Source organism: Schistocerca gregaria, chromosome 1 (genome assembly GCF_023897955.1).
Source record: "Schistocerca gregaria isolate iqSchGreg1 chromosome 1, iqSchGreg1.2, whole genome shotgun sequence".
NCBI classification, from domain to species: Eukaryota; Metazoa; Arthropoda; class Insecta; order Orthoptera; family Acrididae; genus Schistocerca; species Schistocerca gregaria.
Genome location: NC_064920.1, coordinates 1,114,055,809 through 1,114,070,455, shown reverse-complemented (window position 1 = coordinate 1,114,070,455; position 14,647 = coordinate 1,114,055,809). Strand labels below are relative to the sequence as shown.

General features: G+C 44.2%; 1 long non-coding RNA gene and 1 other non-coding gene across 2 annotated transcripts in view; both read left to right on the top strand.

Moving 5' to 3' along the window:
- Nucleotides 1–14,647, top strand: part of LOC126283441 (uncharacterized) — an 877,632-nt gene that overhangs the window by 512,574 nt on the left and 350,411 nt on the right. The window lies entirely within an intron of this gene.
- Trnas-uga (transfer RNA serine (anticodon UGA)) lies at nt 2,886–2,959 on the top strand. Its single transcript has one exon. It is a non-coding gene; the product is annotated as a tRNA-Ser (tRNA).

The window sequence follows — 14,647 nt, the reverse complement described above, 5'->3', positions numbered from 1 at the left end:
CGACAGAATAGAAGGAGTGACCCATGAGGAAACTCTTCTGTTTGGATTTGAAAGCGCGTGGATTACTGCTAAGACTTTTGAATTCTTGTGGATTGAAAATGGGTGCAGCAGTATACTGCACATCTCTCTGCACAAGAGTCAAGGAAGTGCGGTCCAAATGGCCAAATGCAGAGTGGATTTCTGCCTAGTATTAACTGAGTGACAGCTGCTAATTCTTGGGAATAAGCTGGTATTGTTAACAAGAAATGACAGTAAGTCCACGACAGTTTACAATCTATCTGACCACGTGTAAATTTGAACTGCTCAGTTTCACTAATCACATGATCATTCAGTGAAATTAAAACGTCTCGTTTTGTTGAATTATGTGTTAAAAAGTGCAAAAACTGAGTCTTACTATGAGTTACCGTCCAATGATGCACACAACATCCTTTACTACCAAGCTAATGTCATCAGCAAACAGAAATATTTTAAAATTACCTGTAACACTAAAGGGCGTATGATTTATATAAATAATGTATATATAAGAAGATGGTATCTCTTGTTTCTGACTTATATCAACGCCTGTATGCAGCTAGGGCTATTAATTTCATTGTAATATAAGTAAGGGACAGAAGTGGCCCCAGCAGTGATCCGAGGGGCATCCCTCCCCCCCCCCCCCCCCCCCTCTCCCTCATTTGACTGTGCCCTACAGTCTGTGGGTGACTGTTCTTTGGGACATGTCTGGAAGAACAGAGACCATCTTCATATATATATATATATATATATATATATATATATATATATATATATATATATATGGTGTTTCAAAAATGACCTGTATATTTGAAACGGCAATAAAACTAAACGAGCAGCGATAGAAATACACCGTTTGTTGCAATATGCTTGGGACAACAGTACATTTTCAGGCGGACATACTTTCGAAATTACAGTAGTTGCAATTTTCAACAACAGATGGCGCTGCAAGTGATGTGAAAGATATAGAAGACAACGCAGTCTGTGGGTGCGCCATTCTGTACGTCGTCTTTCTGCTGTAAGCGTGTGCTGTTCACAACGTGCAAGTGTGCTGTGGACAACATGGTTTATTCCTTAGAACAGAGGATTTTTCTGGTGCTGGAATTCCACCGCCTAGAACACAGTGTTGTTGCAACAAGACAAAGTTTTCAACGGAGGTTTAATGTAACCAAAGGACCGAAAAGCGATACAATAAAGGAACTGTTTGAAAAATTTCAACGGACTGGGAACGTGCTGGATGAACGTGCTGGAAAGGTAGGGCGACCGCGTACGGCAACCACAGAGGGCAACGCGCAGCTAGTGCAGCAGGTGATCCAACAGCGGCCTCGGGTTTCCGTTCGCCGTGTTGCAGCTGCGGTCCAAATGACGCGAATGTCCACGTATCGTCTCATGCGCCAGAGTTTACACCTCTATCCATACAAAATTCAAACGCGGCAACCCCTTAGCGCCCCTACCATTGCTGCACGAGAGACATTCGCTAACGATATAGTGCACAGGATTGATGACGGCGATATGCATGTGGGCAGCATTTAGTTTACTGACGAAGCTTATTTTTACCTGGACGGCTTTGTCAATAAACAGAACTGGCGCATATGGGGAACCGAAAAGCCCAATGGTTCAGTCCCATCGTCCCTGCATCCTCAAAAAGTACTGGTCTGGGCCGCCATTTCTTCCAAAGGAATCATTGGCCCATTTTTCAGATCCGAAACGATAACTGCATCACGCTATCTGGACATTCGTCGTGAATTTGTGGCGGTACAAACTGCCTTAGACGACACTGCGAACACCTCGTGGTTTATGCAAGATGGTGCCCGGCCACATCGCACGGCCGACGTCTTTAATTTCCTGCATGAATATTTCGATGATCGTGTGATTGCTTTGGGCTATCCGAAACATACAGGAGGCGGCGTGGATTGGCCTCCCTATTCGCCAGACATGAACCCCTGTGACTTCTTTCTGTGGGGACACTTGAAAGACCAGGTGTACCGCCAGAATCCAGAAACAATTGAACAGCTGTCTCATCTGCATGTGAAGCCATTCCGCCAGACACGTTGTCAAAGGTTTCGGGTAATTTCATTCAGAGGCTGCGCCATATTATTGCTACGCATGGTGAATATGTGGAAAACATCGTACTATAGAGTTTCCCAGAGCATCTGTTGTTGACAATTGTAACTACTGTAATTTCGAAAGTTGGTCTTCCTGAAAATGTACTGTTGTCCCAAGCATATTACAACAAACGGTGTATTTCTATCGCTGCTCGTTTAGTTTGTATTGCCGTTTCAAATATACCGGTCATTTTTGAAACACCCTGTGTTATATATGAGCGACATCTCTAGGGATGCTGAAAGACAACATGCGACGCCAATGCCTTACCCTAACTCCGGACATGCTTTACAGTGCTGTTCACAACATTATTCATTGTTGAGGAATGATGGTGGACATATTGAGCATTTCTTGTAAAGAACGTTATCTTTGCTTTGTCTTACTTTGTTATGATAATTATTGCTATTCTTATCAGATGAAGCGCCATCTGTCGGACATTTTTTGAACTTTTGTATTTTTTTGGTTCTAATAAAACCCCATGTCATTCCAAGCATGTGTGTCAATTTGTACCACTCTATTTACATTATTCCGTGATTTATTCAGTTTTCAAATTTATACTGACTTTTTGATCACCCGGTATATATATAAGGCTCACCGGCCATTTGACCATCTTCTTCTGTGCGGATGCACAAACAGTGCCCGAACCCTTAAGGGAATCGGCAAAAAGCCGCGAATAATGAGTATAATGGGCAGGGCATCTATGAATATAGTACGGGACAGTGTGTTTCGAATGTGGGTCTCACAGGAGGCGTGCCAGAGATAATTCCCTGTCCTCGGTGGCTCAGATGGTTAGAGCGTCTGCCATGAAAGCAGGAAATCCTGGGTTCGAGTCCCGGCCGGGGCGCACATTTTCAACTGACCCCTTCGACTTGTTTCAAAGCCTGTATGCAGCTAGGCGTATTCATTTCATTGTAATGTAAGTAACGAACAGAAGTGGCCCCAGAATTGATCCCTGGGGCACCCCCCCCCCCCCCTCCCCTCATTTGACTCTGCCCCACAGTCTATGAAATGTAGATTTCCAGTTCTAAGTTCGACAGACGGAAAAACGGGCCAAGCGTGAGAAAGCGCCGTAAGAGCTCCAGCGTACTGAATGGGCCCGAGCGGACTGCTGTATCGTAATCTCTGCGGTGCGGATCAAAGAATAGCGGTTAGCATTCCTGTCAACTTCGCAGACGTAATACTGCGAGACGTAATACGTGTGGGGGCCTCTTAAACCAATATCCGCCCTTGGCAGAAGGTGTCTATCCGGCGACAGCGGCGCGCTCTTGCAAATCCAGGAGGAAGCGAATCCCGGCAGGAAGCCGCAGAGCAGGGCAGAGCATATCCCGCCGGTTCGGCGACCGCGACGCCGGCTGAGCAAACACGGCCACTATCTGAGGCGCGTCAGCCGGGACGCCGTGGCTCGTGTTTGGTGAGGCGCGCGCGCTGCCGCTTCATAAGCCCGCGCTGCCGGTTAAGATGCAATATTCGTTAAAACACTCCGCCTGCTCTCTCCACTCCGTATCGCGCGCGGCTGCGGTATCGGCCTTCCTGGCTACCGTGTGACTGCAGCCGTTGGATCGTTGGTTACGGGAAATAGTTTCATACACAGGTCGGGCAGAATGTGAGGTAGATCGTCTAACAACCCTACCACAACAAAGGTCAAAATTTTAATAACGATTGTGGTGTTGCTCACGCTGCTAAATACTGCATTTTCGGGCAACAACAGTCACATTATGTGGCAGGTGTCATTAGAGCACAGTTAATAGTCATTTCATGTAATAATGAAAAAACTATGCACTCATCTTTTTGTGTTTCCCACGGTGGCCTCGTAAAATCATGGCTCAGTCGTTGAAAATCTAGGTGGTAATGATTCCAAGCTCGGATGCAAAGAGGCCTAGGTTTTATTCCGCTATATTGAAAAGTTTTGTAGATGCGCTTCACAAACCATTCTTGAAAATTACACTCTTGCTGGGCAATGCTGATGTAAAAAAAATAATCAGCACTCCGAAATTAAGTTACACTTCCTTTTAATTTCTTTTATTGCAATATCACGTAAACACAAAACATCACAATACAAAATATACTAGAAAACATCTTCCTCACAGTCACTGTTAAAGTTCACATTTTATAAGCGGACTACAATACGCGTCTTTCCAACATGACGTCCAAGACCTGACTTTCTCATGGTCCGACTCTCTAACAACTTAACAACCAACTAACTAATAATCGCTAACGCGCCCGAAAATCAGAGTTACAAGTACGTCAAAGATCATAGTGACAAAAGAAAGAATACACATAAGAATAATATCATTGCAATATAAACATATCGATGTATCAAAAGTGAAATCAGATCTGAATGTTGTTTCAGAAATATGTTAAGTAGTTAACAGAAATACAGTAGAATATTACTGGTATCGAAAGTTTCAGTTGAGGTGCCGTAATGGTTGCGTAATTCAAGTACCATTACAATCGGTAATTGAAACCGGAGGCAAAGTTGTTTGGAAGGCTGACATTCGTGTGTCACTGCACTACTGACAATGCGAGTTTCTCTACGTGAGCTTTCAGTGTGAGTCTTGTGAGTCAGTGGGTCACGTCGCGAATAGAGATAGCCGTCATTTTGTGTGTGTGAATTCCTTAGGGACCAAAGTGCTGAGGTCACCGGTCCCTAGACTTAAACACTGCTTAAACCAACTTATGCTAAGAAGAACACACACACCTATGTCAGAGGAAGGACTCAAACATCGGGCGGGAGAGGCCACGCAATCCGTGACATGGCGCCCTAAACCACGCGGCCACTCGCCGCGGCGACGGCATTTTGAGGGACAGAGTTACGTTGAGTAGTAGTGAACCAGTAAATTCCCACATCCGATTCAATAAAGAATCAAACTCCCATGATAAAACATCATACCTCCCGAACTATGCGTCGCCGGTCGGAGTGGCCGTTCGGTTCTAGGCGCTACAGTCCGGAACTGCGCGACCGCAACGGTCGCAGGTTCGAATCCTGCCTCGGGCATGTATGTGATGATATCCTTAGGTTATTTAGGTTTAAATAGTTATAAGTTGTAGGGGACTGATGACCTGAGCAGTTAAGTCCCATAGTGCTCAGAGCCATTTCTACCATTTTGGACTATGTGTCGTAAAATTTTGCAGCTAAATTCAATGGAATGGTTGCGAATAGAACTAGTAGTAAATACGTAATAAATTAAAATTTTGTGGCTGATGTACTTTTAGTGCACGACCAGCTACAGTAATGTAAACGATAAAATATTTTTCCTATCATCATATTGTGGAGTTGACACTCAGAAAAAGTTTCTAAAAGGTTTGAAATTATGTGTGTAGTTGGAAGTCGCCAAATGCTCTCATTCCAGAACTCGAGGTGAATATAATGTGGATAATTTGTGCTGTCTGAAGACATACACAGTTTTTCCAGCTGTAATACTTGAATTATTGTGTTAAATCTTTGACGGAAGATGACAGCTGTTAATATTGAAAGAAAACTTTTGTTGTCGTTGGAAGCAGTTAGAACGGCAACCTGCAACTGGAATGAGTTTTCAGTCTGCAGCGGAGTGTGCGTTTATATCAAACTTCCTGGTAGATTAAAAAACTGCATGGCGAACGAAGACTCGAACTCAGGACTTTTGTGTTTAGCGGGTAAGTGATCTACCAACTGAGCTACCCAAGCATGACTCAAGACTCTTCCTCACAGTTTCAATTCTGCCATTACCTCGTCTCTTACCTTCCAGACTTCACACAAGCTTTTCTGCAAAACTTACAGAACTAGCATTCCTGGAAGACAGGATATTCCGCAAACATGGCTAAGACACAGCCTGAGGAATGTTTTCAGAACGCCGTTTTCACTCTACAGCGGAGTGTCCACTGACATGAAACTTCCTGGCAGATTAAAACTGTGCCCGACCGAGAATCGAGGTCGGGACCTTAACCTTTCGCGGGCGAATGCTCTGCCAACTGAGCTACCCATGAAAGACTCAGGACGCGTCCTCACAGCTTCAATTCTGCCAGTACTTCGTCTCCTACCTTCAAAACTTCACAGAAGCTCTTCTGAAAAACTTGCAGAACCAGCACTCCTGGAAGAAATTATATTCCGCAGTCATGGCTTAGCCACAGCCTGCAGGATGTTTACAGAATGAGATTTTCACTCTGCACCGGGGTGTGCCCGAGTTCGAGAATCGGTCCGGCACACAGTTTTAATCTGCCAGGAAGTTTCAACCTGCAATTGGGAGCGTGCGCTGGATTAGCCGTTTAGTGACATGGGGGGTGTCCAATTTCTACTACTTCTCATCACCTTCGTCTTTCTCCGATTTACTCTGAATCCATATTCTGTACTCATTAGACTCTTCATTCTGATCAGCAAATTCTTCTTCACTTTCACTCAAGAGAGCAATGTCATCAGCGAATCGTATCATTGATATCCTTTCACATTGAATTTTAATTGCACTCCTGAGCCTTTATTTTATTCCCATCATTGCTTCCTCGATGTCCAGATTGAACAGTATGGGCGAAAGGGTGCATCCTTGTCTGACCACCTTTTTAATACGAACACTTCGTTCTTGGTCCTCCACTCTTGTTATTCCCTCTTGGCTGTTGTACATATTTTATATGGCCCGTCTCTACCTACAGGTTTTTTTTTCAGCATTTCGAACATCGTGCTCCACTTTACATTGTCAAACGCTTTTTCCAGGTCGACAAATCCTATGAACGTGTCTTGAATTTTCTTTAGCCTTGCTTCCATTATTAACCGCAACGTCATAATTGCCTCTGTAGTGCCTCTACCTTTCCTAAAGCCAAACTGATCGTCATCTAGCGCATTTTCTGTAAATTACTCTTGTAAGCAACTTGGATGCATGAACAGTTAAGCTAATTGTGCGATAATTCTCCAGTTTGTCAGCTTTTGCCGTCTTCGGAATTGTGAGGATGATGCTTTTCCGAAAGTCAGATGGTATGTCGCCAGACTCATACATTCTACACACCAACGTGAATAGTCGTTTTGTTGCCACTTCCATTAGAAATTCTAATGGAATGTTATCTATCCCTTCTGCCTTATTTGATCTTAAGTCCTCCAAAGCTCCTTTAAATACTGATTCTGATACTGGATCCCCTATCTCTCTTTTTTCTTCTTCAATCACATCAGACAAATCTTCCTTCTCATTGAGGCTTTAATGCATTAGTTCCATTCATTCCCTCTCTATTATGAATTTAATAATGGAAATCCCGTTGCACTTCTTACAAAACTAAAAATATGCATTGTCCGTTGTAGGCTGTATTGTGCATTATTAAAATAGTGTTAGTAGCTAATGTCGGCCGTGACCCAGTATCAAACACATTTGTTATGTCATGTGTTACAAATCGTGCTCATGACATTCTTTTATGTCACATAGGAAAAACTAGAAGTCGTACTCGATCGTGACATAGAGTAAGTGCTGCTGCCTGAGAGCCGTCAGCTAGCTAACAGCACGATTTCAATAAAGCACAATACTGCCTACAACGGACACTGTATTCTTTTAGTGAATAGTGTAACGTTCTTTATAATTATATTGAAATACTTAAAAGAATGGCTGAACTGGGGTGCGCACAAAACTGGAGTTACCGTGTATCGTGCTGTAATTGCAAGTGGTGTGGTTACTCTATGTTATTGTTAAAAAACTCTATACGAACTGATTGGGGAACGCAACTTCCAGTACCGACAAAGAAATACAGTCACTGCATAATAAGTTCAGCCCCTTAGGTGCTGAATCCGCTGTGCCTGTTCAAGACTGATAACATTCACAACAAATCAACAAAATCATATTACGTCTAAAGCAGCAACGGTCGATAGCGTTATATTATGCTCTCCCATGAAGAAGAATAGATTATACTAGCTACAGGCTCACCGGTGTGTAAAGCTGGCCGTAATACTTTGAAATATACATAAAATTCTTTTGGCTGATACATGAAAACATTTAACAAAAATTGAATGTCTTTAAAAAAACATATAACTTGGACAGGGAGGCGGTAGTGATTTGGGTGAATTATTGACTTTTTCAATAGTGAAGTTGTATTCGCCGGCGCGCATTCCGGAACCGTGCGACTGCTACGGTCGCAGGTTCGAATCCTGCCTCGGGCATGGATGTGTGTGCTATCCTTAGGTTAGTTAGGTTTAAGTAGTTCTAAGTTCTAGGGGACTAATGACCACAGCAGTTGAGTCCCATAGTGCTCAGAGCCATTTGAACCTTTTTTTTTTTTTTTTTTTTTTTTTTTTTTTTTTTTTTTTTTTTTTTTTTTGTATTCGCCGGCGAGGTTAGCCGAGCGGTCGTGGGCGCTGCAGTCGTGGACTGTGCAGGTGGTCCCGAAGGAGGTTCGAGTCCTCCCTCGGGCATGGGTGTGTGTGTTTGTCCTTAGGATAATTTAGGTTAAGTAGTGTGTAAGCTTAGGGACTGATGACCTTAGCAGTTAAGTCCCATAACACTTCACACACATTTGAACATTTGTTTTGCATTTGTATTCGAAGTTAAGTTTGGCTTTTCAAAACATCTGACAATTGAAATTACATCACTTAACAAAATTACATCGTTTTTACTACATGAAAGCCCTTTCTTTGCTGACGTAGTCACAAACAATAAGATTTGTAGGGTAAGTATTAAGATCACTAAAAAGTATATAGACAAATCACGAAATTACGTGTTCCAGTGTTAACAAATCTTAGAAACATTACGAAAGGGAAATATCTACCTAGCCTATACATCAAATCTGTTTACGTACATTCTGGGGCTACACAACATAGGACTCACTCTTACCAATTATCAGCCAACTAATTTACATTAACGCGCTGGAAAAAAAGGGAAAAAAATAAAAAAATTAAGTTCTTTAGCTGCGAGAAAAATTATATATCTAATAATATATGTACTCATGAAGATTCTTTGTAATATCAATCCAGTAATCTTTTCTTGTCACAATTAAATTTACATTTGAATATTTCACTTTACATTCCATTATAGAATCATTCATCATTTTTAGCTATCTATTTTACGTGCGGTGTAACACAAAATATTGGTATGAGAAAATTACTACATTATAATCTAACACTTAGTGGCTTTACAGAATACGTCACAAAAATTGCCTACTGTGTCGACTTTCCCTCACTGACTGACACACACTCACCACTGTGCGCCAAGCCCTCTTTTACTCCAACACTACGGTCTCAGGCCAGAAGTCGTGTGAAGTCAGCGATCCGCTTTATAGAGCCCATCAGTGACATACATCGTTTATAATACAAAGGTTTCAGTTTAGTTTATGTTAGTATCATTACAAAAGTCGGCTGACACAAATAAGTTTATCCCAGTGGACTCCTTTCAACACTTACAGGTTGTGGATCCCCACGGAAGCAAAATCTCCCTTACAGGACTGTTGCAGGTGGACAAAATCAGTAAATAAGTCTGACGTTACTACCTTTACTGCCTACAAGACAGAATAAAAGGTGTTGTCCCAATATCCACAAGAACGTACGGAGATGAAGAGTCGTTGCTACGAGTCTACTGGTACATTGTACCTCAGCCTTTCTTTACCGATTTTTCGAAATCGGAGCACGAAACAGTCGTCCGAGAGAGAGACTCGCACGTCTTGCGGGGAGACCCGCAGAGGCTGCAGCAGTTACGCAACTGTGTGCGTCACTGGCGCGGCACGAGTTGGGCCTAATAGAAGCGGCGTCCGGCCGTTTAACCTGCCGTGAAGTCGCGGCCGCTCTGTCCGGCCCAGTTTATCGCGCTCTGCCGCAAAAGCGAGTGATTCGGCTCGTCAGCGATCCTTCTTCACCCCCCACTACCATCCCCTTTCCCACGCCTCTAATTCTCCACAGGAGGCAAGTCGCTGTCTGCTGCTAGACGAGCGAGTGTTCGATGTTTACGTGCGTGATACTAAACTTCGCGATCCGGCCGAGAGCACCAAACATTATCCCTCTGACAGCTGCGTCGCCTTTCATCTACATACATACTCCGTAATCCATCATACGGTGCGTGACGGAGGGTACCTCGTACCACAACTCGTATCTTATTTTCCAGTCCCACTCCCAAACAGAACAAAGGAAAAATGACTGCCTATATGCCTCTGTACGAGCCCTAATCTCTCTTATCTGATCTTTGTGGTCTTTCTGCGAAATATAAGTTGGCGGCAGTAAAATTGTACTGCAGTCAGCCTCAAATGCTGGTCCTCTAAATTTCCTCAGTAGCGATTCACGAAAAGAACGCCTACTTTCCTCCAGAGACTTCCACCCGAGTTCCTGAATCATTTCCATAACAATCGCGTGATGATCAAACCTACCAGCAACAAATCTAGCAGCCCGCCTCTGAATTGCTTCTATGTCCTCCCTCAATCCGACCTGATAGGGATCCCAAACGCTCGAGCAGTACTCAAAAATAGGTCGTAGTAGTGTTTTATAAGCGGTCTCCTTTACAGATGAACCACATCTTCCCAAAATTCTACCAATCAACCGAAGACGACTATCCTCTTCCCCACAGCTGCCATTACATGCTTGTCCCACTTCATATCGCTCTGCAGTGTTACGCCCAAATATTTAATCGACGTGACTGTGTCAAGCGCTACACTACTAATGGATTATTCAAACATTACGGGATTCTTTTTCCTGTTCATCTGTATTAGTTTACATTTACCTATGTTTAGAGTTAGCTGCCATTCTTTACACCAATCACAAATCCTCTCCAAGTCATCTTGTATACTCTTACAGTCACTCAACGACGACACCTTCACGTACACCGCGGCATAATCAGAAAACAGCCGCACATTGCTATCCACCCTATCCAAAAGATCCAATGCTGAACTGGATCAGAAGGCTGAACAGTGACGGGGGATATTCCGATCTCGAGGTCCTCGGAGAAACAAGTTAACTGTTTCTTATTCCGGAAGATACTTTTAACTATTCTACAGTACCATATGACAAGGCAAAAAGGCCGGAGAGATACAGAATAAAGGGACCTGGCTCCCTGGGCAACTTTCAGAGGCTCAAGTATTACTACTGTCTTCGGGGACTCACATAAAAGTTGGTGATGTCTTTCACATTTAAAAGGTGGTCTCTCACCATGGTCTCATTTTGCATTGCCTCTTTGACCACAAGGGTTCATGCGTTAACACCATAGTGGGGTAAAATGTATATTTATGTGACTGGACATACTTTACTGCGTCGCGTGTTCAATTCGGTCTCAATTTATCATATACTACTACGAGTATGAATCACCTGTCACATCACTTCCAATAAAATGACCTTGCTCTTGAGGAACTTGCATTTTTCCCCGGCAATGTACACCTACCGCTCGAGGAAAGGGAGGTCTCGTGTATCCCCACTCCCTAGACCTTGACAGCTTGTGCTGTTTATCGACGGTGCAGGTGTTTCAGGCAGGCAGTCCATTCCTTACAGCTCTGTAATATTCCTTACAGCTTTCTCTGAAACAGAACGTTGTTAGGCCGCCCAGTCTATTCGACATGCCAGAGATCGATTACCGAGATTTCGTAGACGTAGAGAGCCATGACCACTGCCTTGTGAAGGGACGTTCACCAGCTGGTATCTCTGGCTGAACTTGGAGCAGCAATTGTACTCCGGTTGCCGTTATGACATTTACTACGGGAGGTCTGTGCTGGACAGGACTCGTTAAGATATATGATAAGTGGCCTACGATTGAAAGGCCATTAAGTTGTTTACCACCGCCAGCAATGCGGCGTGCCCGGGAAAGCTACTGTTATCTGTATTGGTCTGCTGCACCACCTGTACTGAGTGTGTATGAATCAAGCACTGATCGCCGCTTCCCTGTGCGAAAGATTCGTTTACACAAAGAAGACGTTAAAGTCGTTTGCAGATAGGCATCGGAGAAAACTAAGACACGCGCTGCGGAGATCCATTAGGTAGGCGATTTTGTTTTCTTGAAACACTGTTGGTAAGTTTAAGAACAAATATTTGAGGAAGGCAGTGCGGAAATTCTGCTGGTGATTTCATACCATCGTACATCGTGTAAGAATCGGAAGAATAAGATAAGAGGAATCAGAGACCATGTCAAGGAATGCAGTTACATAGAAATAGCTTCAACACGATACCACACTGACTGGCGTATTGTGACGAGCCAGTTGCCCGGCCACCGTTGACCAGACGTTTACAATTGGTGAGAGATCTGGAGAATCTGTATACAGAAATGCATGTACAGGACCTGCAACATGAAGTCGTGCATTATCCTGCTGAAATGTAGGGTTTTGCAGGGATCGAATGAAGGGTTGAGCCACGGGTCGTAACACATCTGAAATGTAACGTCCACTGTTCAAAGTGTTGTCGATGCGAACAAGAGGTTACCGAGACGTGTAACCAATGGCACCACATACCAACATGCCGGGTGATACGCCAGTATGGCGATGACGAATACACGCTTTCAATGTGAGTTCACTGCGATGTCGCCAAACACGGATGCGACCACCATGATGCTGTAAACAGAACCTGGACTCATCCGAAAAAATGACGTTTTGCCATTCGTGCACCCAGTTACGTCGTTGAGTACACTATCGCAGGCGCTCCTGTCTGTCAGGGTAACCGCAGCCATGGTCTCCGAGCTGGTAGTCCATGCTGCTGCAAACGTGGTCTAACTGTTCGTGCAGATGGTTATTGTCTTGCAAACGTCCCCATCTGTTGACTCAGGGATCGAGACGTGGCTGCACGATCCGTTAGAGCCATGCGGATAAGATGCCTGTCATCTCAACTGCTAGTGATACGAGGCCGTTGGGATGCAGCACGGCGTTCCGTATTACCCTCCTGAACCCACCAATTCCATATTGTGTTAACACTCATTGAATCTCGACCAACGTGAGCAGCAATGTCGCCATACTATAAACCGCAATCGCGATAAGCTACAATCCGACCTTTATCAAAGTCGAAAACGTGATGGTATGCATTTCGCCCCCTTACACAAGGCATCACAACAACGTTTCACCTGGAAATGCCGTTCAACTGCTGTTTGTATATGAGAAATCGGTTGGAAAGTTTTCTCACGTCAGTACGTTGTAGGCGTCGCCACCGGCGCCAACCTTGTGTGAATGCTCTGAAAAGCTAATCATTTGCATATCACAGCATATTCTTCCTGTCCGTTAAATTTCGCTTCTGTAGCACGGCATCTCCGTGGTGTAGCAGTTTTAATGGCCAGTAGTGTACAAATCCTTTCGTATCACTCCTACACAACCACGAAGGCGAGGTAAGAAAGATCATAGCGCGCCCAGAGGCGTTTGACCAACAACCTTCCAAAACTCCATACGTAATGGAGTGTGAAAAAGCCCCAGTAACTGATACAGTGGGACACCCTATATTACGCATTTCACAGTGGCTTGCAGAGCACAGATCTACAAATAGGCTAGAATAAGACTGGCCCGGAATATATTTCATGCGCCTTAAGATAGGCAATCCAACTTACATAATATGCCCCAGAAGTAGATGACATAAGGTGGGTTGCCAGTTTTAAGGCGCTTGAAATATTTTTCGTGCCAGCATTGTTTTGGACATTACGTAAAAGTATAATACTTTCTTAGCACAACATGCGAATGAAATAATGAAGAAAATTGCGAATAATGGTACGGAGAGTTTCCACCCCTGACGTCACGTCACATGGAAGTATTCTTAGTTGTAATTCAGATGACAGCTGCTGCAAGCACTAATCCAAATCGTGATTCTGCTGTACCTGCAAAAGCCTGGAATTTTTGCAAGCAGTGAAGGGCACCCTCTAGTCCTCCATAAAGGACATATAATCATATTAACGGATCGCGGGAACCTGTCAGTTTTGTTACACACTCAGGCTACAACTGGCAGTATTTTTGTACATGTATATAAAACTGCTCAAAAAGGCACTGGCTGGTTTACAAACCTTTTATGTTTCTCACTGGGAGAACAATTCACGTTGTGGCATGAAGGGAGAGCAAAGGAGAGTGTTAGCAGAATACTGTCCCTACTTTTTGTCTTGGGTGTGTGTCTTTGCACTTCCGTCCTTCCATTTACAAAAACACCTGCTTACGGCAGCCACACAGTCAGGAATGTAGAACACGAGGCGTGCGACGTCCGACGCCAAGTGCGGCGGCGCGTGGCACCGTCTTTTGTCTGGCTCGAGATGCTGGTCGCGTGTCGGCTACCTCAGTCATGTGCCGCATGTAGAGTAAGGCACGCTCCACATGCGGCAGCTGGCGGGTGCGCGTTAGATGTATTTACGCCAGTAGTGTGCGTGAGTGAGTGAGTGTGTGTGTGTGTGCGTTTGTGTGTGTGTCTGTGAGTGAGTGTGTGTGTGTGTGTGTGTGTGTGTGTGAGAGAGAGAGAGAGAGAGAGAGAGAGAGAGACAGAAAGAAAGGGGGGAGAGGGGGAAGAGCTATTTTACAAAGCGAATCACAGACAAGGCTGTGGCGGGAAGTGGCTTCGTCACGTAACTACGTAAATTATGTTCCCGTTCAAATTAGCGTACATTGTTAACTCAGTGTGCAAGCATGGGAAGCAATCGCGAAAACACTTTCGTGAGCAGCTGCATCGACATGC